The sequence below is a fragment of the Loxodonta africana genome, chromosome 11, assembly GCF_030014295.1.
Source record: "Loxodonta africana isolate mLoxAfr1 chromosome 11, mLoxAfr1.hap2, whole genome shotgun sequence".
Lineage (NCBI taxonomy): Eukaryota > Metazoa > Chordata > Mammalia > Proboscidea > Elephantidae > Loxodonta > Loxodonta africana.
The window spans coordinates 66,004,054-66,030,721 of NC_087352.1; positions in this window are offsets into that span (position 1 = coordinate 66,004,054).

Consider the following 26,668-nt stretch of genomic DNA (forward strand, 5'->3'; position numbering starts at 1 on the left):
CTTGTTTTTTTGGAAGAAACAGCTTGAAAGATTTTCCCCCTAAGCCCTGAGGGGTTGCCTTTGCCCTAGTTTTCTACCCCAAAGGGGGGGAAAAAGAACCCATTGCAGAGTAGATTCAGACTCATAGCAACCCTATAGGGCAGTGTAGAATTGCCCCAAAGGTTTTCCAAGGAGCAGCTGGTAGGTTTGAGCCACCGAACTTTTGGTTAACAGCCAAACCCTTAACCACTGTGCCACCAGGGCTCTTTACCCCAGAGTGTTTGTTACTTTTGTCCAGGTTGATTGACACTTCTTGGGTAAGCCATAAAAAACTTGGTTTTGATACTTTTTGTCTGGTCCTGGGCTATAGCCTGTCCTCTGTTTGGTATGCACCTTGCAGGGATTGGTCAATAGACTATGCAAAAGAGGTGAGTATAGCCTACTATGCAAATGAAGTGTCTGTGGCCTACTGAGAGGATATTTGTCAGTTTGTGGCCCCCATCGGGAGAGACCACCCCTTGAAATTGACAAAGATTTGTGCATATAAGCAGCGAACCCCACAGAGGTCTTTCAGACAGAAAGAAGCAAGAAGAGAAGCAGAAGGAAGAAAGAACAGAGAAGAAGCAGAGAGAGAAAGAAGGCAAAGAACCTCCTAAAAGAGCTGTAACATGGGTCAAGGGTTATAACGTCGGAGACAACGACAGACCCAGAAAAGGCCCAGAGGCAGAGTGAGCAGTAACAGATAGCAGGGCTGAGAGGACCTTGTCCTCAGGCAGCCAGCAGAAGACCTGTATTCAGGGGCTCAGGAGGAGGCCTGTTCTGAGAGAGCCAAAGGAGGCCTGCACGGCTGAGAGGAGCTGAGCCAGCTGACCAGCACTGAAGAAGGGAGACTTTGCTTACATGCTTCCTGATCCTCATCTGAGTTGTAGCCTGTTGTACCTGACTCCGAGTTATACCCTGTAATTTCCTCAATAAACCACTTAACTGTAAGTATGGTCTGTGAGTTCTGTGTGTCCATTGCAACAGATTGTCGAACCCAGCAGAGAAGTAGAGAGAGTTCCCTGGGAGAGAGGGCTGCTGTCTGAATTGGCAAAAAGGTTGGAGAGTGGAGGTGTGTCTGACCTCTCCTTCACAGGGATTAGCCTTCGGTTGATCTTGATTCGCATTATCCTCCCTGAAGTTAGACAGATTTTGATGCTGCTATTATTTTTACTACTTACCTGAATTTTACAAATAGATTTTTATATAGCAATGAAAATGTATAAACAATAGCTACACCCCCGCAAATGCAGATGAATCTCCCAAACCTAATGTTGAGTAAAACAAGGCAGATGAATGAAACCATGAACAATATAATTCCATTTTTATGAATTTCAAAGTACAAAGGAAACCAATCTGCAGTATTCAGAAATGCACAGTTAGGGGTATAACTAAAGAGAAAAGTAAAAAAGTGATTACATTTAAACCAAGTTAATGGTTACTGGAAGTGCAGGACAATGGTTAAGAAGGGTGAGAGAGGGCTTTCTTGACCTAGGCGGTGGTTACATATTCATTTCTTGATAAATCTTTGATCGTTGATAAATCTTATTCACTTATTTGTACGTTTATTTCACAATGAATATTTAAAATGTTCCCAGAAAAATATATTTTACACGTATCTTTTTCTCTTTCCAATTATTTTATGATGACAATTTTATGAAATCTTTGTTGTCATTAAGTTACTTTTTTAAACCAGGTATATACCACATAGGAGTCCCCGGGTGGTGCAAATGGCTTACCACTCGGCTAGTAACTGAAACATTGGTGTTTCAAATCTACCCAGGGTGCCTCAGAAGAAAGGCCTGGTGATCTGTTTCCAAAATGTCAGAGCCATGAAAACACTGTGGAGTGCAACTCAACTCTGAAACACGTGGTGTCTCCACAAGTAAGAATCAACTTGAGGGCAACCCATCGTAGCAGTAGCAAACCCTGGATACAGAAACCTTCTCCAACATCTTGTGATGGAGGTAGAGACAATTTAACATGTTGAAAGAATTATCTTTTAAAAATTAAGGTTAAATAATGAGTGGAGATACCAAACCAGTAAATAAGAACCTCGATTTTGTTTTGGAAAATTTAGCCATGTATGAAATTTTAAGTGTCGCCCGGTAGGTGGGGTGTTTGTTAGAAGTATTTGACTTCTCACCCAGCCTTAACTGAAGACGCCAGTGCCTTTGCCTTTGTGATGATATGCTGCTTACTGTGATTTCTCTTAAAGATTAGTAGGGAGCAACTCGCTTGCTAGAGTTCTGCCAGGAGCATTTATTCTGAAATCGCAATATGAGTAACTATGTCAACACAACGAAAACTTGAAGGGGGAAAAGGCCCAGCTTATTAAAAACGCATGCATCCAAACCTTGCTTGGGGGTTATCTAATGAAAAGTGTGGCCTTTCACCTGTTGGACCTGGCTGGAATCTCCAGAGGGGATGAACTGAGAAAACAAGCCAGTGGCAATGCTGTGTTATTCAGAAGGCATCAGAATACTAAGAACGATAATGTTTATGCCTTGGCCTTATAAACTGTCTCTTCTGAAAACACCATAAGGCATTCTAAACTGGTGAACTGACCGATCCTCCTCTGGGCCCTCGGAGGCAAATGGTTTGTTTTCCTCATATTTACATATAAACAATGAGAAAGTGGCCCCAGTGGCATGTGTAACAATTTTGACCTTCACTTACTAGCCTCTATCACAAAGTCTCCTCAAATAACTGGTATCTCATCCCTGAATCATCCTTATACAGAAAAAAGTAGTAGTTAAATCCCTTCCAAAAAAAAAAAAAAAAAAAAACAGGTATCAAAATGCTTCCACCTCAGTTTTTAGAAATCAGAGAGCATCAAACAAATTAGTTACCTACCAAAAAACAAAAAATAACCAAACCTGTTGTTGTCGAGTCGATTCTGACTAATAGCGACCCTATAGGACAGAGTAGAACTGCCCCATACCGTTTCAAAGTGGTGCCTGGTGAATTGGAACTGCCGACCTTTTGGTTAGCAGCCGTAGCACTTAACCACTATACTCCACCAGGGTTTCCTTACCTACGAATGAATGTGAAAAAGATTTTTGGTAAAACACTTTCTAAGTAGCCTAGGGCCATGTGCTTCCCCTAGTCAGTTCCTCGTGGTGGGAATAATTAAGTTTCCAACCTCAGGTTGGGGATCTTTCAAGAGGCACTTAAACTTCATTCAATCCAATTTGATTTCACCAGGATACCACACTGAACCTTAGATTTTATGCCCACACCTGTAGGTACCAATAGAGAAGGATCGGAGAACGAGCTTAATTTATAAAAATCCAGTTTTCATTGTCTTTCTCTTCCAAGCTGAGTGACCAAAAACCTGGTCTCAGTATTTGAGGCAGTTGAAGACTTCAGTGCTTCCCTTTCATCCCTTCAAAGACCCTTGTGCAGTTCTTTCCTCAGACTTGGCACCTGCCTCCATTGTCCACATGAAGATACATGCTGTTTCATGAGCCACTAAAAGGATCAAAGTGACCCTGGGCTCACTAAAGATTTGTGTCATTCATGCACACTTTTAACAAAGGCTAGGATTTGATAGTTCTTGACTATTCTAGATTAACTATTCCGTCAGCAATGCTTGCCCAGTTTGCCCTTAATGGAAGAAAATGCTAGCTTTAACCCTTACATGTAGTAGTTTTCATTGTCTGGCCTACATTTGGATGATCTGTTATTTTCTGTGATGTATATTAAAGATTATTGCTCATTCCTCACTATCTTATGCATTTTCCCCCATATATTGATTTCTTTACTTGAAGTGTCCATGTAGTTGTATAAAGTCTTTAAACATTTACAAACTAGAATTCTTGAAGGTGATATAGTAGAATTCAGGGTTTGGGACCAAGTATCATGAAGTTAAAAAGAAAACTTGTTTAATTTTCAATACATGTTTATTTTGTCATTGTTTTAGCAGAGCCTACATTAACAATGTTAACTTTTACCTTCTTGTGAAATTGATGCATAGAGAGATATGATTCATTGTCTAGGGGTTAGGCTGCCCTCCCACTGATCTCTCTGAGAGCTGTTTTTTAGGAACAGCCAACCTAAACACATTCTGGATGACTCAGGGTATCCCAGAGTCAAAGCATGATTTCAGAAAGAGGAGAGTCAGCCTTTTTGCAGTCAGCTTGTTAATACTGGACAACAGTCTGAATGATTACTAATTTCTAACCCTTCTTGCACCGGAAACTAGTGCCTGTGGGCAATCCTCAGAAGCCAGACTAATTGTGCTGAATTTCTTCCCCAAATCCCTTTTCTGCAACCCCCTGGATATGCAGATCTAGGGCAGATCTTGGAGGTCAACAGCAGCTCTTGTCAAGGGATCTGACCAGCCTGCCCAGGAGGTTCTCTAATTGGAGGTGTATGGTAACACAATTGTTCTCCACCTGCAAGGCAGCTCTCAGCACTCCAAGCCGTGCTGGAGGAGAGAAAGCCAGGCTGATGGACAGCCAGTGCCAGCCTTGCCTGCCTTGGAAAGGCCCAAGCTCGGCCTGCAGTGGAGACCCCACGGTTCCAAATCGATGTCAATTGCAATCGGTGTGGCTGCAAGATGCTACCAACTCATGGGTTTTGTTTTGTTGCATTCTTGGGATATGGGCTTGGGATATTTCTCTGGATAACAGAAATGCAAAAAAAAAAAAAAAAACAAAAAAACGGAAAAGGCAGGACTCATTCAGGAACTTCTGGGAATGTAACCTCTTTGAAATTACAAGGGGTGTGAATATGGGGAGACTTATTCGGCTCTAAGGAAGGAGCCCTGGTGGCACAGAGCTTAAGAGCTCAGCTGCTAATCAAAAGGTTGGAAGTTGGAACCTACCAGCTGCTGCTTAGTAATCCTATGGGGCAGTTCTTCTCTGTCCCATAGGGTCGCTATGAGTCGGAATCAACTTGATGGCAGTGGGTTTTTAAAAAAGAGAGTAGGAACTGGAAATGTCCAGGAATTTGGAGGAGGGGATTCCTGTCAAGGATATTTATCTCACTTTTGTGTCTAAGTCTCTATAAACTAGTTTACTGAGGAGTCTCAGTTCAATGGGGTTTCAAACATAAAATAGTCTTTCTTTTTCCAAACACTTCTTTCATCTGCACTCTGTCTCATCTCCCTTCCAGCTGGGTAGCAGATCCCAAAACTTCATGGTCACTTTAAGTTATTAAAATTAATCCAGTCCTATTTAAAACTCCAGCCTGCTCTTATCTCCTCGATTACCCGTGGTATAAGCTTGAACTGTGGCTTCGAGGGACCTCCTATGAGATGGAGAGCTTGATTTTTGGCTTCAGTCCTGCCCAGTACTGGATTGGTCATCTCTGGATTGGGGCTGAGTAAAGGAATTGGGCAGGTTGGGATCTTCTCTTGAGGTGGGCCACATAGAGTGGGGAGGCAACAGTGATTCTTTTCTGGTGTTTGTTCTGAATCTGTAAGGGCTGATGGCCTCTGCCAGTGATGCAAAGATGGCGCATGTCGTTTCCATGAAGCAGCATCCAGCTTCATTCACCCTGGCCCTCCTGATCACCAAATGACTCCATCATGGAATGTTGACTTTTTTTGCATTTAACTTGCCAGTGTCCCATGCCTGCAATACCTCTGCTGGCAAACCTTAGCCTTGCCTGACCCAGTGCTCCCTGGACAGCCCCACTGCTCCCTTCTCCTTTTCTAAGGTCTGCTCTCTTTTAGGATGACCTCCAGAAACCACTCAGGAAAGTACTTTTGAGTACTTTACAGGTAAATGGAAACTAGAGCTGAGTCCCCTATCCCCATCCACTTCTTCCCAGATATTCCCAAGCTTACCATCTTCAGGCTTCTCCAGAAAAAAGCAGGCACAGGTGTTGGTGCTCATATATACCCTTGAGGGCCACAGGAAACTCCCAAGAGCTTATCCCCTAAGTAGACTCCATCCACTCTGTTCTTCAGCAAGGCCAGAGGGAACCTAAAGAATCAATGCAGGCCTCCCTTCCTGAAGTCATCCCATTTCGAGAGAAATAGTTCTCTAGAGACGCCCTTTCTTTGGCTTTTTGGAGAGAATCTGCCTCTCCTGGTTTATATTGAAACATTTGCTTCATAAGAATAAATGCTGTAAATATCTCCTGAAGAGTATTTCTAAAAGTGCAGTCCAGAGTGCTACCTGCATCAGAGTTCCCTGATGACTTCATAAAATGCAGATTCGTGGACACTTCTCCAGGTTCATCAAATCAGAATATTCATGCGATGCTGAGGAATGTCTATTTTTAATAAGTCTCACACTAGGAACCTTTTGCTCCTGGTAGCATAAAATAGTAAAAAAAACGTTATACTGTCAGGACACTAAAAACAAACAAACAAACAAACAAAAAAAAACCCATTGCTGTTGAGTAGATTCTGACTCCCAGCAACCCTTATAGGACAGCGTAGAACTGCCTCATAGGGTTTCCAAGGAGCGCCTGGTGGATTCGAACTGCTGACCTTTTGGTTAGCAGCCGTAGCTCTTAACCACTATACCACATGCCCCTTCTCTTCCAACTTGGCATAGAACATTGGTTCTCAACACTTGCTTTGCCTTAGAATCATCAACAGGACATTTAAAATATACTTAGGACTGTTCTAAGAGTAGAAGTTGCAGAAAAGAGTCAAGAACGATCTTTCCCTTCTTCAAACCCCACTTGCAATTGTTTTTGTTACCTCTCATGTATACTTGTCTTCTCCTCCATTTCAGCCATGTTTTTTTTTCTTCTTTTTTGACTATGGATTATCTCTCCTAGACTTCAGTTGCTTGGAACCAAGAGAGATGCTTTCTCCTATTTATTTAATCACCATATGTGGGATTTTATGAGAAATTAAGTGATCGCTCTTCCTCTCCCCCGTCTCTTATTTCAGTGGAATTATCAGCCAAAGAGTTAAAATGTAATTTTACCCTTCCACTTTACAAGAAAAGCAAACAGCCCTTTGATTTCTTGATTTTGGGAGCTTCCTTGATCCAAGGGTTGCTATGAGTCAGAATTGGCTTGACAGCAATGGGTTTGAATTTTGGCTTTTCCTTGACTCAAAGGATAGTTGCAAATTTGTTTTACCACAGGGCAAAAAACTTCTATATTTGTGTTCTAGTGGTCTAGGCTAATGATTGGTTTAGTCTGCTGCTTAGAAGGAGTTTGAGAAATGTGTTGTGGTATTTTTGACATTTAAGGGGGGAGGGAAGAACAATACTAAATATCTGAAAATAGGCAGGATTGAAATAAAAAATACCATAAGTGAATGGCCTTAAAAAATAGGGATTTATTTTTTCACAATTGAGTAGGCTGAAGTCCAAATTTAGGGTGTGACTCTAGAGGGAGGAACTTCCTTTCAGTAACCCTGTTGAGCCCTTAGTGTTCCTTGGTATTTCTTGGTGTTCCTTGGCATCTGTCTTCTTATAACATATCCCCCTCTGTGTACCTGTGCTCATTTTGCTCTTTCTGTAACTCAGAAGTGATTAGGTCTAGGACCCACCCTACTCTGGTATGTTTTTATTAACATAACAAAAGAAAATCCCTATTTCTAAACAGAATCACATCCACAGATGAAGGGGCTAGGACTTAAATACATGTTTTTAGGGGACACAATCCAATCCGTAGAAACAATCTTGCAAATAAAGAACCGTTCTCTGTCCTGTATGACTTTCAAGTGTTCCATCGATTCAAACAAAACAAAGCAAAGCAAAACAAACAAAAACCCTGCATAGAATCTATTGCTGTTGTGTGCCATTGAGTTGATTCTAACCTTAAATGAGACAGTAGAATTGCCCCGTAGGGTTTCCTAGGCTGTAATCTTTATGGGTACAGATTGCAGAGTCTTTTTTTTTTTTACCTGCAGAGCCATCGGTGAGTTTGAACCACCAACCTTTTAGTTAGCTGCTGAGTACTTAACCACTGTGTGACCAGGGCTCTGCCTAGAGTCTGTTGTTGCTGTGTGTCTTCAAGTTGAGTTGATTCTGATTCATAGCAACACTATAGGACAGAGTAGAACTTCCCCACAGCATTTCCAAGGCTATAATCTTCACAGAAGTAGATTGCTACGTCTTTTTCCTATGGAGCAGCTGGTAAGTTTGAACTGTCGACCTTTCGATTAGTAGCTGAGTGCTTAACCACTATGCCACTGGGGCTTCCTGGAGTCTAGAAGCACCTTAATTTTAAATATAAATGCTAAGTTTTTTTTAGGTGTATACAAATTTGGAATTGTTACATTTTCCTGGTGAATTGAACCTTGATTTCTTAGTCAGAATATCTTTTAATTGCAGGGCTTAGGTCTTTTATATTCAATGTAATTATATATTGGGGTTTAAATTTACCATCTTATGCTTTACTTTCTATTTTCTTGCTGTTCTATACTTTTATTTCCTAGTTTTTTTTAATGATTTCCTTTTAATTCTATTTCATAGTTTTCAATTCTTTGCTAACTATTAATTTTTGTATTTTAATTCTCACAATATATCAGTCATAAATAATTTAATGTCTTGCTTGATGACTTTATTATCTGGATCCCTTATAGATGTATTTTAAATCTTTTTATCTTGGTTATTGGTCATTTCATACCTTTATATGCCTGGTTATTATTATTATTATTTTTGAGTGTCAAAAATAACATATAAAAAAGGTAAAATAATGTGAGGCTCTGTTTTACATATTATTTTAGGGACTGACAGGATATGGAAGATCACCTTATGCAATAAAACTTGCAAAAGCTGGAACCGTGTAAGGCAGAAACCTGTCAGAGAAGGAAAACTCAGGAATATTTTCCACTTAAACAAGAAATAGAAAAGCAGTAAGACTGCACCCTGTCAAAGGTGGAAAACTTTTGAGACCTAGAAAAACAAGGCAGTCCTGTTGTTTTGGCTCTCACATGTTTCACTTTACCAATCAAATACTGAACTAATTGGAAGCTGGTCTTTAGACGCTGAGAAGGCTAAGTTTCTGACTCACTCTTACTCCTGGGCTGTTGCTTTTTAACATTCCCACCTGAAAGCCTGGGTGTGGTGCAATGGACTTCTTTACATGGCCTTTCTGGCCCTAGGTTTGCAATTCTCCCCAAATGATTGGTAGGGCCACAATCTGCCAAAGGATTGGTCGCTTTCCTATCAGCATAAGCAGCCTTGCAAGGATTGATGGTTTTCTATCAGCATATGCACCTTGCAACCCACCTAATAGGATCAGTTGGTTTATAAAAGCTACACTTTGAAATTGACAAGTAGTTTTCCTATATAAGCAGCCAATCTCACAGAGGTTTTTGGGGGACCTCCTGATCAACAAGATCCTGGAGAGAAGCGTGTCTTTTGGACCTGGGATCCCTCCACTGAGAACCTTCTAGTTCCACATGAAAAGGGCTATACTGAGCTATTATCACTGAGCTGGTTAACATTGAACAGAAATGGCGGCAAGCACAATAGAGCCTAGCCCCAGAGTATGCCAGCAGCAGTGCTAATGGCAGGATCCATGTGACCAGCAGATGGCAGCAGTGGACTGAGTTGGCCCACAGAGTGGTGCTGGACGCCTCCAGGCAGTAGGTCACCAATGGAGCTGAGTGCTCTATAAAAGGGCAGCAGCTGCAGTCTGAGCTGTGAAGGTGGATGCCTGAGCAGAGAGAGCAGCAGTGTGGGAGCCGATCTGGCCTGCCTTTGACAGCAGCAGATGGCCCAGTGCTGCTGAGAGGTGTAACCCTAAGCCAAAAGGGGACCAGTCTTGAGGGCTGAGGCCTGTCCAGAGGGGACTGAGAGGAAGCCTGTCCGGAGGGGGCTGAAAAGTTGCCCACAGAGGCATACACTGAACAGGACTTGCTTGTAAAACAGTTTGCCTTGAGATCTGTCATGACGCCGGCCTAATGCTGGCACTGGCCTCAGGTTATCCCGAAGCTGCTGGTTGAAAGCTGGATCAATAAGCACAGGGGACAGACCCTGCCAAGAAAAGTTGTGGAGAGAGACAGAGAAAGAGAACAAACACACCCATGCCACACACTTGACCCAAGCTGATGACATATCTGCTGACAGAGATACCTACTGACGCCTGACCCACACTGTGCCCACCCAGTGACACAGAAATGGACGCAGGTAATATGAGAAGGGTGAGCAAGTCCCTGTTTAGACATAAGTGAGCTCCTCTCTTATAACGCTAAGTAGGGTACTCCTAAGGTTGGAGGGGACTGGTTTATCTCCAATCTATTATGCTGTTTACTGTTTACCTTCTATAGATAATAATGACGGTTTTCAATTGCCAGTACTTTGTAAAGTGGCTTTTTGTGTGGGACCCAATTGGATGGGAGAGTAGAATCCTCAGCAGTCTCATGATTACAAGGGGTTTAGAGTACAACCTCTGTGTATATGTACATATGTCCATATATGCACACATTGGGTCTTTATCAGAGTCCCTCATCTTTGACAGGCTCCTCCCTCCAAGTGTTGTCACTCCATGATGTTAGTCTAGTGAAAGCTCTACTCAGATTATCAGGTTCTCACCCTCTGCTTTCTAAATTGGTAATTAACTTCAGGGGAAAAGCAACCCCATATGTTGGAGTTGTTCCCTAATCTTCCTTCCTCTTCTGGCTCTTGGATCGAGAATTTGATACTGCATGGTAGCTCCCCAGTGCCTTTTAACAGATACTGTTTTCTGGTTGTTCTCAGCAGTAGAGCTGTTCTGAAACAGACTAGACTGCCATTGCCAGAAGCAGACTAAACACTAAACATTTTTTTTTTTTTATGCTTTTAATAGTCACTGAATTTTTCACAAATACAACTATGGTGGAAGTTGGGGGGGTGCTTACTTTGTTTCCTTCAGAATTTTACCATATTATTGATTGATATGGTGCTTTGAGGTATGTGTGTGTAAACACCACCCAGAGGTTTCAGTTCACATCTGTGGCTGTTGCACTCAGAGTGATCCTCTATTGTGGTGTCATCATCAGACTCTTTCCTTGGGTCTTCTAGCGAACTCGAACTTAAGCACTGACATACTAAAACATATCATTTTATCATAAGGTATTTTCCTCTTACTTCCCCTTTATAGTACAACTCGAACATTACATTATACTTTTTTTTTAATCACAAGAATAAAAAAAAAAGGTCGGTTATATTAGATATGCATTTTATTTTAAAACAGTAACAGGTGGCATTACCAAATATTTGTTATAATAGATGGGGTTGAGAACCACTGGTCCAGGCCATTTAAGGTAGGGATGGGTGGCAAAATTACTGGGAGAATTGTTTGAGTATCAGAGAGGAGTGCATATCTCCAGAGGCTGAAGTTCTTGAGATTGAGAAAGGAGCCTTGGATTTGTGGGCTCTGCTCATGGCAGAGGCTGGTGGTCTGACTGCATGTAGCACTTGGGGACCTGAGCAGGACATTGGGTGGAGATGTCTGAGCCTGGAAAATGCATATGGAGGTTTTGCTGTAGCCTTGGAAGCAGTGAAAAGTCCTTGCAGCCAGTCTAGCACTAAGGGTCATAGCTGGTAACAGAGCCACCAGCCTTCAGTGGATACTGAGGGTTTGGGTTGAGGACCAGAGACATTTTCCCTATATTTCTGGACTATTTAACTCCCCTGGTCCTACTTGGATCTCAAGCAGTGAAATCAATGCATAGAACATGACTACTACTGGATTTCACCAAACTTCGCAATGGAAGCTTGAAGCCAGGTTGACTTGAGTTGGAAAAGTATGGAAACATGACACTTTTCTGTAATGTTAGGAAACAATTGGTAACATATCCAAACTGTACTGGGGATGCATGCAGGAAGTGTGCAAAATGTACAGAATTGCTTCTTTCCCTCAGTGGAACTTGTCTAGTAAATAACAAAAATTATATCACACCTATCTACTCACACACAACACCATAGCCTTAGAAGTGAACCGGTATGGAACAGAAGGAAAGTGTTGAATATGGGCTAAGCATGGGAAAATGAGCCTTGAGTTTTCAAATTGGAATCTGATGTCGTGTTAAAAGCCAACTCATAATATTCTTCTAACACTTGTCGTGATAACCTTAACTATACATTCATACATATACGTGTGTGTGTTTATACATATATGCATAGAAGAATGCTGTCGTGTTGAATTGAATTGTATGTATACATAGTGTTTTGTGTGTGTGTGTGTGCATATGTAGGCAGGAAGTGTAGATGGAGATGGTTCTGTTTTGATTCATCTTTGATTTTTTTCCAACAGTACCTAGTAAATAGGTATTGATTAAATGAATGAATGAATTAGTGAAGTACTCATAAGCCTTCCCATGTTCATTTGACATAAAGGGATCCTCTTTGTGTTCTAGTCTCCATACATTACTTTAAAGAAAGACAGGAAGGTATCTCTTTCTTAACTCTAATCAAGGAGAACTTCAGATTTCTATAATTGGGGTGGATGAGCAAAAAGGGAGGGAGGGTAACACAAAGTGGACAAAACCCATCCCTAATGCCAGGAGAAAAAGCAAATCAAAAGAAAAAGCTTATACATTTATGAGGTGTGCTGGGTGTCACACCTAGGCAAGCAATGTTATATAAAATATTAAGCAGCTCTAATGCTGACTAAAGAAATTTATGGAGTCTGAACTACCTGTCTTAAATCACATCCACCACTCACCTCTGTTTCTCACTCTTTAACCAAGCTTCTCTGAGGGCTTATGTTGTGCCTTGTTTCTTAGGATATTGTGCGAAAGCTAAAGCTTTCAAGAAATGAGGAAAACCAGGGAGAGACTATTAAGCATAGAGAAGAAGGTTATTGCTGTGAGCGGATGTGCTCAAACTTCTGTTGGTTGGAGCTATTTATTTTGGGGTGCTGAGGTTGTTATCATATAAAAAGAAAGACACTATGCTCCCTTGTTCCCTTGTGTTTGGTTTTTTCATTTATTCTTTCAACACATATTTCCTCAGCAACTCCTAGGTTGCAAATAATATGCTGGAAACCATGGGGGATGAAAAGTTACATAGAACATATTCTCTATCTTTCAGAATCTTTCATTTCTTTTAGGAAAAATAAATCTTGTATGTAAATAGCTAATATATTCTTATAAAATGGGTGACTGTCGAATTGAATGTCACAGTTATTACTGTAAGGGGAAGAAGGAGAGAACTTTCTTTTAATCATGCATTCATTTTTTCATTCATCTACTAATTTCAGAAAAAATATTTATTGAGCAACTACTAGGTACCAGTGTTGTTTAGGTACTAGGGATAGGTGATTTCAAGCAATTATCATTCTATTGGAAAATACAGTAAACGGACAACAAATAATATAATTTCAGATAGTAGCAATGCTCTGAAAGAATGAAACCAGGTATAATATTTGAGGGCGATTGGAAGGGAAATTGTTTTAGGTGAGGCGATCAGGGAAGCCCTCTCTGAGGAGGAGATATTTGAACTGCAACCTGAGCCAAGTGAAGCAGGCAGTGCGCATGTTCTTCAGGAAGAACATTCCAGCAAAAGGAAAGAGCACGTATAATGTAGTTTCTCAGGCAGGAACAAATTTGGTAGGTCAAGGAGTGAGGAAGGGAGTGGTGGAAGGTCAGCGTGGCTAGTCTGCTGAGGGAGGCAGGGCCTGATCATACAAGGTTTTGTAGACCAGAGGAAGGAATTTGTATTTCATTCTAAATGCAATGGGAGGTTGGTAAAATAATTCAAGAAGAATGGCAGGATTTTGTTCACATTTTAAAATGATCATTCTGCCAGCTTTGTGGAAAGTGATTTGGAGGAAATAAAGTATTGGACAGGGAAACCGTTTAGTAGTTTGGTGAAAGATGCTGGTTGCTTGGACATGAGTGGCAGTTGTGGAAAAGGAATATTCTATGCATCCTCTGAAGTAAGAGAGAGGTTTACATGGCTGAGGTTTACACGGCTGAGGTTTACACGGCTGAGGTTTGCACGGCTGAGGTTTGCACGGCTGAGGTTTGCACGGCTGAGGTTTACACGGCTGAGGTTTACATGGCTGAGGTTTACACGGCTGAGGTTTACACGGCAGAGGTTTACACGGCTGAGGTTTACACGGCTGAGGTTTACAAGGCTGAGGTTTACATGGCTGAGGTTTACATGGCTGAGGTTTACAAGGCTGAGGTTTACACGTGCGGGATGAAGAAGAAGGAGGAAAAAAAACAACTCTTGCTCTTGGCTTGAGCAACTCAGTGGCTGCAGGTACTGTTTAATATGTTTGGATAAATGGCAGGAATTTATCTGCAGAAAGGATGAACAGTTCAATTTTGAACATTTAATTTTGAAATGCAAGTGAGACATTAAACAAGTGCTACTTACTGGGTAGGAAGCTTGGTATATGTTCTTGGAATTCATGAAAGAGGTCTGACTTGAGGGCAAAGAAACTTTCGTGGCATAAGCATATGGATGGTATGTAAGGGCATGAAAACTGAATGATCGCTTAGGAAGAAAGTGTAGAGATAAAAGAGAAAAGGACCTAAAGAGAATGCGTGGAGGAGAAGGAACATGTAAGAAGCCCAAGAAGTAGCAGTGAGGGAGGAAAAACAAAACAAAAACAAAAACCAGGAAGGCAGCTTTGTGGAAACTGTCTTCTACAAAGAAAATAGAGTGTCTGAAGATGGAAGGCATGATGAGAACTATCGTCTCCATCTATTGGACTTGGCAGTGAACCCTCTTCTGTCTCTTAGTTCCTTTGCTCTTTTTGCTAAATGCCAGTCAGTAGAGCAATCAAAATAATAATGTTGTAAGGTGAATGTTTGGTGAGCTCCTTGACACTATTGTGGCAAACAGAGGGGTTGTGGGGGCATGAAGACCACAGACTAGAGACTAAGCGACCTCATAAAGGGAAATTTGCCTATGCGGAATTGGAGAAAACCCCGGCCTTCTGGATTCCCCCATCAGTGATTGTTTATTAAATCCTTCTCAGTCATATCGTACCTCTAGAACTACACTTTCACCCAGCCCCAGAGACAGGACTGTACGGATGTCATTAATGGTTTTGCTTACCCTCTGACTTTGGGTTTGGAGTCCTTGGGTAGTGCAAATGATTAACATGCTGGTTTCTAACCAAAAGGTTGGAAGTTGAAGTCCACCCAGAGGTGCCTCACAAGAAAGACATGGCGATCTACTTCTGAAAAATCAGCCACTGAAAACCCTATGGAGCGCAGCTCTACTCTGACACACGTGGGGCCACCAAGAGTCAGAATCAGATCAACGGCAACTGTTCTGGTTTGGTTCAGCCAATGCGGAATCTTAGCAGGATGTCAGAGGAAAGAAGAAGAGTGAGTTTGGGATATCCATTCCCTCAGCTCTCTGTCTGGTGACACCTGGGCCTGACTTCATTCCCTAACACAGATCACAGATGCTTTAAAGGAGGCCCCTTCTGTACATCTCTCTCCTTACAGCCTGCAACCGCTCCTCCTTCCATTCCTTCAGGCTCAGGGATGGTAACAGGACTGCTGTTGCTAGCCCCAGTGTTGTGGTTTTCCTATACTCTGTCTCCACTTTGATTCTTTTATTAAATCCTCCTCAAATGATCCTGATTTAAATGTGCTATCTATTTCTCCTTTAATATCAAATAATACAGAACTTATGGTTCAGTTGGAACAATCCAATACTAACTGTGCGTCCAACTCCGGGTGGCATAGAAACTCAGAAAAGGGGAAAGGTGGTCACAGTGGTAAGGACAGGGAGGTCAGGGAAAGAAAGGTACAGGTAAAAGGTGAATTAAAACCTGGGGAATGGTGTGTTTCGGAGGAAGAGGCCTTAAACAGATATGGAAAAACGTAGCCAGGTTTCAGGCAGGGAGAGAAGCATCAGCAAGATCACTAGGTGGGTATAAGTGCTCTGTTTTAAGATGTGGAATTTCAGGTCCATCCAAGGGAAAATTTTTAACCTGGCCTTGCCCTATCGCACAGAGGTTACTGTGTCCAAGACAAACCAATGATACTTTTTTTTTTTTTTAACATTCAACAAAGGATTCTGGATTCAAAGCTGTCACAGGGCCCAGTTATGCAGGTTTTGCCCACTCTTCTTGCCAGTGGCTCTCAACAGCAAATCCGTTGTCAGAATCAACAACACGACCGAGCTGGAGCTGTTCCAGTCAGACGCTTTATTGCCCTGCCCACCTTCTGACACCTCACTACGCAGGGACTTAACTGTTCTGTGGGCCAGACACGCCATAGTACAGAAATACATTAGGGAGTAACAGGAAGCTTAATGAGGATAAACATAGCAAGTGTTCTCTCTCTTCTTTCTTTCTCTCTTTCTTTGTAAACTGGAAGGACTTTAGCTAATGCTCCATAAAAACTGGCTTAATATACAGTTATTACAAAGCTTCAGATTTTGACAGATTAAGTGCTATTAAATCACCTCACTCTGAAGGCACTAAAAGGTCACAAGATGAATTAGTTCAGGCCATCTTCTCTCAGTCTTCACAAACCAGCTTCTTCCAGACCTGCCTCCCCCCACCAAGAAAAAGAGAGAAGGATAAAAGAAAAAGGGACTGAAAATTATGACCCTCTAAACGTCTGCGGGATGGGAGGCTGTGAAGAATGGCACTGCCTTGTCATGGGAGGCAGATGGGTTTTTATCAGCTCAGAGGGCAATTTTCTACTTTATTTTTTTCCCCCTTGGGTTGACTGTGATCCATAATGTTGCATGTTGCCCTTTAGGAAGAATTTTCCAGTTGACAGACTCAACAGCCATATCCTACCCCAGTGCTTGGGAAAGGCGGGAGAAAAGACTTCAGCTGGATTCTATATTTTTAACAATACACACAATTTTTTTTTTTTTAATTTCTTTTCTTTCTCTGGTTGTTGCTAGGTGAACCAAACGTCAAATTTATATAGCAGATTGCTACTCTCATAAATGCAGTTTTGAAGGTGCTGATAAAAAAATAAATAAATAAATGAAGTAATGCACCCCATACATTAAAGATTACTCGGAAGAAGGAAGTATATGGGATACGGTTACTGAAGCGTGGCAGGGCCGATCAAGGATTACTAACAGCCGTGGTAGTTGTTGTAATTTGAAAACAGTAGCAGTGTTTCTTTTCCTGCTCTTTTTACTTGCCTGAATAACCCATTTACTGAAAAACTTCAGAGAGGAAAAAATAAAAGCCAGTCCAAGAAAATGGAAACAGTATTTCCTACAATAGCAAATTTGGAAGCTTTTTTTTTTTTTTCCACACAGGTGAAAATGACACACAATTCTAAGTTGTATCTCCGTCCTTGACTAATGAGCCCCATCTCTGAGTCAGTAGGTATCCTGGGTGGCCCAGGGCAGGCCTTGGATAACCTCCAGGCCCCAGCCTAGCCGCTTAGCTACAGCTGCCCTGAAGAGGTCACGGTGGGCCCGCGGCACATCCTGCTCATATATATATTTCTTCATATTGATCTGCTTCCCTCTAGCTAATTTTTCCTTCCAGCTCTTACTGGGTGACTCATGCTTTTATACTCTCTAACACATCCAAACACACGTGCACTCACATACGTACACAATCATGCACACTCAGACTCACACAATCACACACATTAGTACTTGCTATTTGTGGCTCCTTCTTGTTCTTTCTTTAATCTTCAGGCTTCAGAGCTGTGGATTGATATGCTGGAGGTGTTTAAAAAGAAGATCCATTTGGAGAGGGTGGGTAGCTCTCAGGTGCAGATTTTCAGAGAGAAAGTAGAAGGTCCTAGATGATAGATTGTTTAGAAACAAAAGGACATAAACAATCTATTCACCTCCCCTTGCCATGTGTTACAGGGTCCCTGGGTGGTGCAAATGCCTTGTGCTTGACTACTAACCTAAAAGTTGGTGATTCATATACATCCAGTGGTCTGAGGAAGAAAGGCCTGGCAATTTGCTTCCATAAAGATTACAAACAAGAAAACCCAATGGAGCAGTTCTTCTCTGTACACACGGGACCACCATGAGTCAGAATCAACTCAACTGCAAGCAGATTTGATTTCAGGTTTTACTCCGTCTCAGACCTGTCCTAGGAGTCCCTGGGTAGCACAAACGGTTAAGCGCTGAAGTCCTAACCAAAAGTTTGGTGGTTTGAACACATAAGGAGGCACCTCTGAAGACAGGCCTGACGACCTACTTCCGGAAAGGTCACAGTCTTGAAAGCCCTATGGAGCAGTTCTACTCTATACACACGGGGTCACCATCAGTCAAAATCAACTTGACAGCAACTAACGATAGGCCTGTCCTAGGTGCTCTCATTGAATGTGATTCAGAGAAATCCAGGGATTTTTCCACAGGCATATAATATCAGTGGCAATTCTACTTCTGAACTCAATTTCTCTGAGTCCAAAGGCCATGCCCTTCCTTAGCACTATACTGCCTCTTTAAGTGTTATTCACTGCGTAAGTTAGCATTTTTACTTTCCTACAATGTGCTAGGCATTGTGCCAGGCAATCTCATTTGATCCTCACAACCACACAAGAACCATATGACTATAGGGCATAGGTGGTGGCCATGTTGTCCACATTTAAAGGACGAGAGAGCTGTGATGCTAAGAGGGTCATGGTTGGGAAGTATTGGATCTAGAACCTGAGTTTATGTCTCCTGATTCTGGACGCTGTGCATTTTAGTTAGACTAGGCTGAATGGGTATTTCAGGCTTTTCTTAATTTATATTCTTGCTTTTATTGTCCATGAGGTGCCTCTGTTTCTCTTATATTACAGGAGGGGAAAATGAAAGTGTCATGTTTATTTACGTGGTTTCTACTTTTTTTATCCTGGGTGTCTTATCAGTAAAATAAGAGATGAGATTATCTGAGGGTTTCTCTTCGAAGACAGTCTCTGTGAACATTGTCTCTGGTCGTTAGCTAAGGTTGTAAATGGTATTACCTTTCTTCAAAGCATTGCTTTAGACAATTCATTAAAAGGAGCTCAAGAAGTATACCCGTAATGAACTCCTTCACCTCTTTGAACAAACACGATTCAATAAAACTGAATGTACTTACCCTTAATAGTTTTGACCAAGCATTTATATACTCAAAAGCCACCAAAGAAAATTACAGCAAGAACAAAGGAAGGGTATAGAAAGCTGGAGAAATGTACTTATAAGTTACACTTAGTTCACTTATTTGTAGGGAGCATTTCACAGCAGGGAAGCTTGTAACACATCTGAGTTAAAACTGGTGAGCTTTGCAACTCTCGAGAACTTAAACTATTCTTCATGTGAAGGATAAGCCCCCAACTGACACAAACACTTTCACACATTTGTACTCACGTAGACTCATGAATACTTCCTCTTCATATCACCTTCTCCTCAAGTATTGGCCAAAATCCCGATTCTTCTACAAACTCTGGTCAACCTAAACCCAAAAAGCCCATTGCCGTAGAGTCGATTCCGACTCATAGTGACCCTGTAGCAACGCTATAGGACACAGTAGAACTGCCCCACAGAATTTTCAAGCAGTGGCTGGTGGATTCGAACTGCCAACCTTTTGGTTTACAGTTGAGCTCTTAACCACTGCACCACCAGCATTCCTGCCTTCCTCCAAATGCTTACATTCTCATTTTCTGGATCACCTGTGAGCATTTACATGTAATATTGTCCTTATAATTATTCTTTTCCTTAACTGTTCTTTCTCCTCATTTGTGCTGTGAACAACTGTTGGGTGATAACTTCTAATCCTTAAACCTATGACAGTTTCTTGATACTAGGCACATGATAATGGTTGTTCTTGCTCTTAACACTGCTTTTATCTTAACCATATACCTGGTGCTCCTTGCATTATAGTTTTCCTCAAGGGGATAATGATACTTGTCCATTTCTGCATGTGTCCTGCTCCTCCAGTTGAGGGCTAGTCTCTATCTCCCATAGTGCATAATCTGTTTTTTTGTCCATAGTAGATGCTCAAAAAATACTTGCTAATGAATTTATCTCCACAGATTTTTGTTCTGAGCATCAAATAAGATAATGCTTGTGAAAGTGATTTGCCACAACAAAAAAAGTAGAATGTAAATGTAAGAGATTAATGCTATGATTCAGTGAGCCCCAGCCCAAGTCAGCATGTGACTTGATGGCGATGATTTAAATCCTGTAGGTCAATATGCAACAAATCCTTTTCAGCTTCACTCCCTTTAAAAGGCACAACATTATACTGGCTTATAATTTCAAGTTTCCTGGGTTTAAAAAAAAAAAAAAAAAACATTTCTAGCTGAGTGTGTTTCACGCTCTGGGGCCCTACATATCTAAATATTTAACAGGATTGCTTTATCTGCCCTTATAGTGATGTTGCCGATATGTGATTTGGCTTTTGCCCTGTGGGTTCCTGGGCTTTTCATCATCCAGTGCATATATTGGCTGCAGAGTGCCTGGGCAGCAAGAATAGTGGGGTTGCTGAGGCATCGAATGCAATCAGAATGTTATTTAGAAAAGCTGGGTTGGCAGCGGAGCTTTGCACACATCTTTTATTACACTGTATCTTTGTGACATATTATTTCTGCTTCACGAGGTCACCTGACCCTGAATGAGACCTGTGGCCCATTGATAACGGCTGGATGATGGCTGTGGCATGAGCTAGGACTGGAAAGAGAGAAGGATGAGTCTGCAAAAGTCCTCAGCCCACCTCGACCAAGTTCTTGCATTCCTCTTCCGCTCTCTGGCTCTCTGTGTCCCCTGTTAACGGTGTGGGAGGAGGGTTCGAATGGCCACAGAATGGTTTAGTCAAAACCTCTTTTCCATGATCAGGGAGGTGGGGGGTGGGCTGCAGAGTCATAAGTATTAGGTAGAATTCACCACTTCCCATGTGTGTATCGTCTTAGTTTGCTAATGCTGCCATAACTAAAACACTGTAAGTGGCTGACATTAAAGAACAAAAATGTGTTTTCTCATAGTTCAGGATTTTAGAGGTCCCAATTCAGAGGTGGCTCCTGAGGTAGGTTCTTCCTTGTCAGTAGCCCCAGGAGTTCCTAGGCATCTGTCTTCCCACTGTGTATATCTTTGTGTCTATTCTGCTCTTTTATAACTCAGAAGTGATTATGTTCAGGAATAACCTCATGAATGTAGAAAGGAAAACCCCTATTTCCAAACAAGTTCATATTTACAGATATGGGGGTTAGGATTTTGAAACATTTTGGGGGGACACAATTCAATCTATAACATGCAATTGCATCTGGAGATGAGAATCCAGGTCCAGGCCTCTGCAGCAAGGACTCCTCGGCTGGATTGTTCCTTTTTCTTCGTCTGTCAGTTTTTTCCTACTGGCCAGCTCTCAGCCATAAGCTCAGAATTTTACTGTGGACACGTTCATATATTCTTGGCTTTGGAACTTTATCTAAGCAGAGAGCCATTTGCTCATTGACCAATTCACTCAACAGCTATTTATTCAGCATCTACTAGTTGCCAGGCACTGTTCTGGTTGCTAAGGAGGCAGCATCAGACAAAACAGAAGTGATTCTTTCTCTCATAGAGCTTCTATTCTACTGTGGACAGACACATAATCAAACAAATAAGTATACCAAAACCCAAACTAAACCTGTTGCTGTTGAGTTGATTCTGACTCATAGTGACCCTATAGCGACCCTACAAGACAGAGTAGAGCTGCCTCATAGAGTTCCCAAGGAGTGCCTGGTGGATTTCAACTGCCAACCTTTTGGTTAGCAATTGTAGCACTTAACCACTATTACCACCAGGGTTTTTACAAATAAGAATAAAAGTAAAATCCAGGTAATGACAAATGCTATGATGGAAACATAAAAAGGCAAATCAAGGCTAATTTAGACCAGAGGTGGTCAGGGAGGACCCATCTCCATTAGTGACATTAAACTGAGAGCTGAGTGACAAGACCCCAGAAAGCATAGGTCCTGGGGAAGAGTGGTCAGAAAAACGCAAAGATGCAAGTAAGCTTGCCGTGTGTTCTTGGTACAGGTGGCAGTTTATGTTCTAACTGGGGTCAAGTCACAAGGACTGTGTCATCAGACCTTGCATACACTTGTGGGTTAGAATAAGGAAATCAGGTTCTATTTTATATGCAATGGAAAGTTGCTGAAGGATTTTAAGCAGAAAAGTGACATATTTCAATTTATGTTATAAAAAGGTCACTCCTTTCCTTGTTTTTCTTTATAGATTTACCATCTCTGCATACATATCTAAACAACACATTTTTATCTTTTAATTTATATGAATGGAATCATAGTCTATGTTTTTTTAGTGTATAGCTGCCTTTGTTCGACATTACATTTGTGAGGAAAAAAGCGGGGGGGTGAACCCTATATGTCAGGATAACGGTTACCTTTATCAGGAGAGGAGAGGGTAATGACTGATAAGTGTTACACAGGAAATTTTGAGGACCTGGAAAAGATTTACTTCTTATCCTGAATAGTGTTAGCACCAATGCTTGCTTCATAAGTATGTACTCAGTAGTACAGAAAGGTGAGCATATTTTCTGAATATGTATTTAAGTAAAAATTATAAAAGGAACTATCTCTCAGCCCTGCACTAAGTTTTCCCACCAAAATCTAAAAACGAAGTTAAAATCGCTTTCCCAGGAGAGACTAATTATCCTTCCTCTCACAGTGGGCTTACTAGAAAAGGCAGACAAAGGAAGAAAGGTTTTACTGTGTGGCAGATGTGCAAAAAGTTAGATGTGCTGTGGGAGACAGAGCAATGATACACGGTGACAAGCATGCTGGGAAGTCAGGTGAACTGGGTCTCAGCCTTAAGTCAGACACTAGCCAGCTTAGTGGCCTGAGCAAGTCCCACCAGCTCTTTGAGCTCAGTAGTAACATCTGTGAATGGAGAGGTGATCTATCACATTGCTTGGCATATGTTAACTATTATATCTACATGTATGTATTTATATCTGTATCTATGTGTATCTATCTGTCTATCTATCTCTATCTATCTATCTATCTATCTATCTATCTATCTATCTATCTATCTATCTGTCTGTCTGTCTGTCTGTCTGTCTGTCTGTCTGTCTCTGTCTCTATATCTGTATGCATCTGCCTGTCTGTTTGGATACCTCAATTCTAATAGAACTTGGCTCTAAACTACCCCTAGCTTCTCCACTTCTACAGCCTCTAGATCCTTTAAATCTACAGTCTAGACTGGAATACCTCATTCATATAGCATTTTGTTCCTATCCCAAGCATAGCATTTACCACGGTCTGGCCTAAGAGTCAACTGTGTACCCGAGAGTAAAACCCCAAGCACTCAGCATAGCCCTGTGTTCATGCTCAACACACAGATTTAATGAAACCCATTGCCATCCAGTTGATTCAAGCTCATGGCAACCCTATAGGAGAGAGTAGAACTGCTCCGTAGGGTTTCCAAAGCTGTCATCTTTAAGGAAGCAGGCTGCCACATCTTTCTCCCTTGGAGCGGCTGGTAGGTTTGGTATATTTAAAATGCTAACATGTGCTTAACCATCATTCAATCAGGGCTCCTTTTTAAATGCAAGGGCCCTCTTTTACAAAAGTAAAGATTACACAAGATGATTTAAACTGGAACAAGAGTCAAAATTTTTGGCATATTATTATTCTCATCTATAGATTCAACATAATTTAGAGTCAGCTAGAACTGGGTTCAAATCCATCCTGGCTCTGTCCTTTGGTAGCTGAGCAGTCTTGGGCTCCTTCACCTCCCTCAACTATACTTCCTCGACTCTATGACTAGAGCACCAACACCCTCCTGGAAGCTTTGTGACCATCACTGAGTGCAGCACATTTCAAGGCACATGGTGGCCCTCAGCCCACGTTAGTCTCCTCCGCGACGCAATTCCTCATGGGTCTTCTGAAATGAAATCCAGAGTTACAAGTGGAAGAGACCAAACATCTCGACTCTCGGACCGTTTTCATCATCAGCATCGTGAGGATGAACTGAAATATTTGCACTTCAGGGTGAGGCGCACAGAGAGTGTGAGTACCTCAAAAAAAAAAAAAAAAAAGTATGCCTTTTCTCTCAGAAGATGACAATTGCATGCTTCTTTGGTGGTGCTGGGCTGAGAAGTAACAGTATTCTTTTTTTAAAAATATTTTTTTCCTGACCAAGTGGGTACATTCCGTCAGGCAGGGCAGCTGATGACAGCTAGGCTGGGAAAAGGGGAATTATGCAGACACTTGGCAGTGTAAATGTTAGAACAACTCAAATGTATGTGCGTTCAGGAGAGTTCAGTAGCTTAGGTGAATGCAACTCCAAGAAATAAAATGACAGCTTCCCTTAGCCATTATGCTAATGGCAGGGTGGGGGGGGGTGACTCTGTGTTAGGCAGGCACTTGCGAGGCAAGACTTCTGGGCTCAGATCCCACTCCCAACAACATCTCCCACTGTGATCTTGGGCAAGTTGCTGAACTTCACTGTACTTAGTTCTATTTCTCCATCTACAAACCCAAGCTAATAATAGTTACCTTCGCTGCAGGGGTGGTACAAAGATTAATGCGTTAATGAGCAGAACTTGCTGTGGAGAGGAGGCAGACAGTAGAAATGTGATCCTTTCCACAGATCTCTGATTTGCACAGTGCCTATCATAGTAGCTTTTCTGATTTTTTTTTTTCATTCTCTCTTTTTTCCCCAATAATGAACCTGAAAGTCCCGTTTCTGCTCCTGTGAGATATGACTGTCCTTGTCCAGGAAGTGATGAGCTATTCCATGGCTCCCAAACCAGGGTGCCCTGTTGAAATGATAAAGAGAGAGAGTCTGAGTCCCAGAATGATGGGAACAGGAGAAAGATATGAGAGATGAAAGAGCCTTCCTTCTAAAATAAACAGATAGTTTAACCACCTTCACGGTGTTGCAGTTCTGTCTAGAAGAAGAATAAAGAGTGATGAGAGGGAATATTTTTACAAAATGAGCATCACGATGCAGAGTGTATGAAATAAATTAAATCTTATTTTCAGAATTATTCATGGTATATTTGATCAAGAAACAGTATATCGTTATATATATTCTAGGGGGTGGGATAAGAGAGTTCCACTACTATAGTGCTTTCTCTGCCTTCCTGCCCCCTAGAAAAGGTCAGAGTTAAGAAGAAAAAAAAAAAAAAGGAAGACAGCTAATATCATGTGGACATTCTGGACATTCTAATACAACATTAAGTTCGGGAAAACAAAAGTAAAGCCAAATAACCAACAAACACAAATCCAGTTTTCACACTACGGTATGGAAGATTCTATAAACAGTTAGGAAATGAAAATGAACTAATTGCATTACATTTATGATCCCATTCATTGATCTTAAGCATGGAAAGTAAATTTATGATCCCAGTTTTTAATCATAGAGAGACTGAGTTTCAAAGATATTAAAGATCTTGCTCAGGGTCAGTCACAAAGCTAACAGCTGTGAGCTGGATTTGAACCCAAGCCTCAGTCATGTCAACTTCCATGATGTTTCAACTGCCTTTCATCGAAATCTGGAGTATATAAGCCACGTAGCCTGGAGCGGCGGCGGGGGAAAGAACTATATGGTATGTTCTATCTGTGTCTAAAGGCCAGGGTGCAAATCCATGCAAGCATTCATCTGTTCATCTAACCACCTTCCCATTATATGACAAGTGCCACCAATGTAGCTAGACCATAAAGTTAAGCCACAGTAAGGAATAAGCTCTTTACTTGGGTCTAGCAGGCAAGTTTCAGAATAGCAAAGGTCTCAGGGCCATAAAGAGCTGACTCAAACCAGGAGAATTGGGCTCTGACCCTAAAGTAATGGCTTGCTTGTCCTTTGCTGGATACAGTGTACCTGGGACCCGAGGCTTTACTGTAATCCTAGCTAGTGGAGAACTGCAGTTAAACCCAGTCCCAACTGGGGTAAAGATGCCAAGATAATATTGGGGAAATGGTATAAAATATTTACTGTCTGAGTCTCTGTTACTATTTCCTTATGAAAAACTTGGGCAATATAGCGAACTGCAGTTTGGTGGAAAAAATCTGTAAGGAAACTTAGTTTACTCCTAAGCTAGTACAACTCCTTTCTGGTCACATTAACACTAACCCATTGATCCCCTACTACTAAGCAGAGCTGGATGCCTTACCCTGTTGTCATTTGCAAACTGGACTGGAGATTGGAAACCATAAAGGTAAAGGCCAGAAAGAGCACACACTGCCTATGTTCCAGTTTTCTGCAGACAAGCTCTGTGTGCTCTACTTGCATCGTTTCCTCTGCCATTAAAGATCATCCCAGGGTGTATTTAAGCATAATGGAATAAGAGAAATAGAATTTTCTGACTTTATGTATCTGGGACTAAACAAAGATCAAGAGATCTAAACAGCTTTCATCACCTAAAAAATGAAGGCAGACAACTCAATAAAATCCCTTTTATATAAACCTTACCAGTGTGCACCACATTATAGCATTCTTTCTCTTCTAAACTCATAGCAGTTATTGACTTTTCTATGTACCTGACACAGAACAAGGTAGTCACTCTCTTTATGACTTGTCTTATTTTTAATTGCTCTCTGTATTTTGAATATTTATTCAACTTTTGCACTGCTATCTAATTTGTTACGTATTTATACAATCTACAACAAAATATATGGGCTTTATGTCCGAGACTGTTTTATGTATCTTTGTTCCTCCTGACTACTCATAAAATTAATGAATCTGATACCGAATCTAGGTTTCACATGAAATTCTAAAATCAGTAAAATTGTCTTTAGCGTTCTTTCATCTGCTGTTGAGATCCAATGTTTCCTCACATAATACTTCCAAATCAGTCCTGGTTGCCAAGGTTCTACTACCAGGTCAGAGCTGCAAGCTGTTTAGAAAATAATTCTGAATGCCAT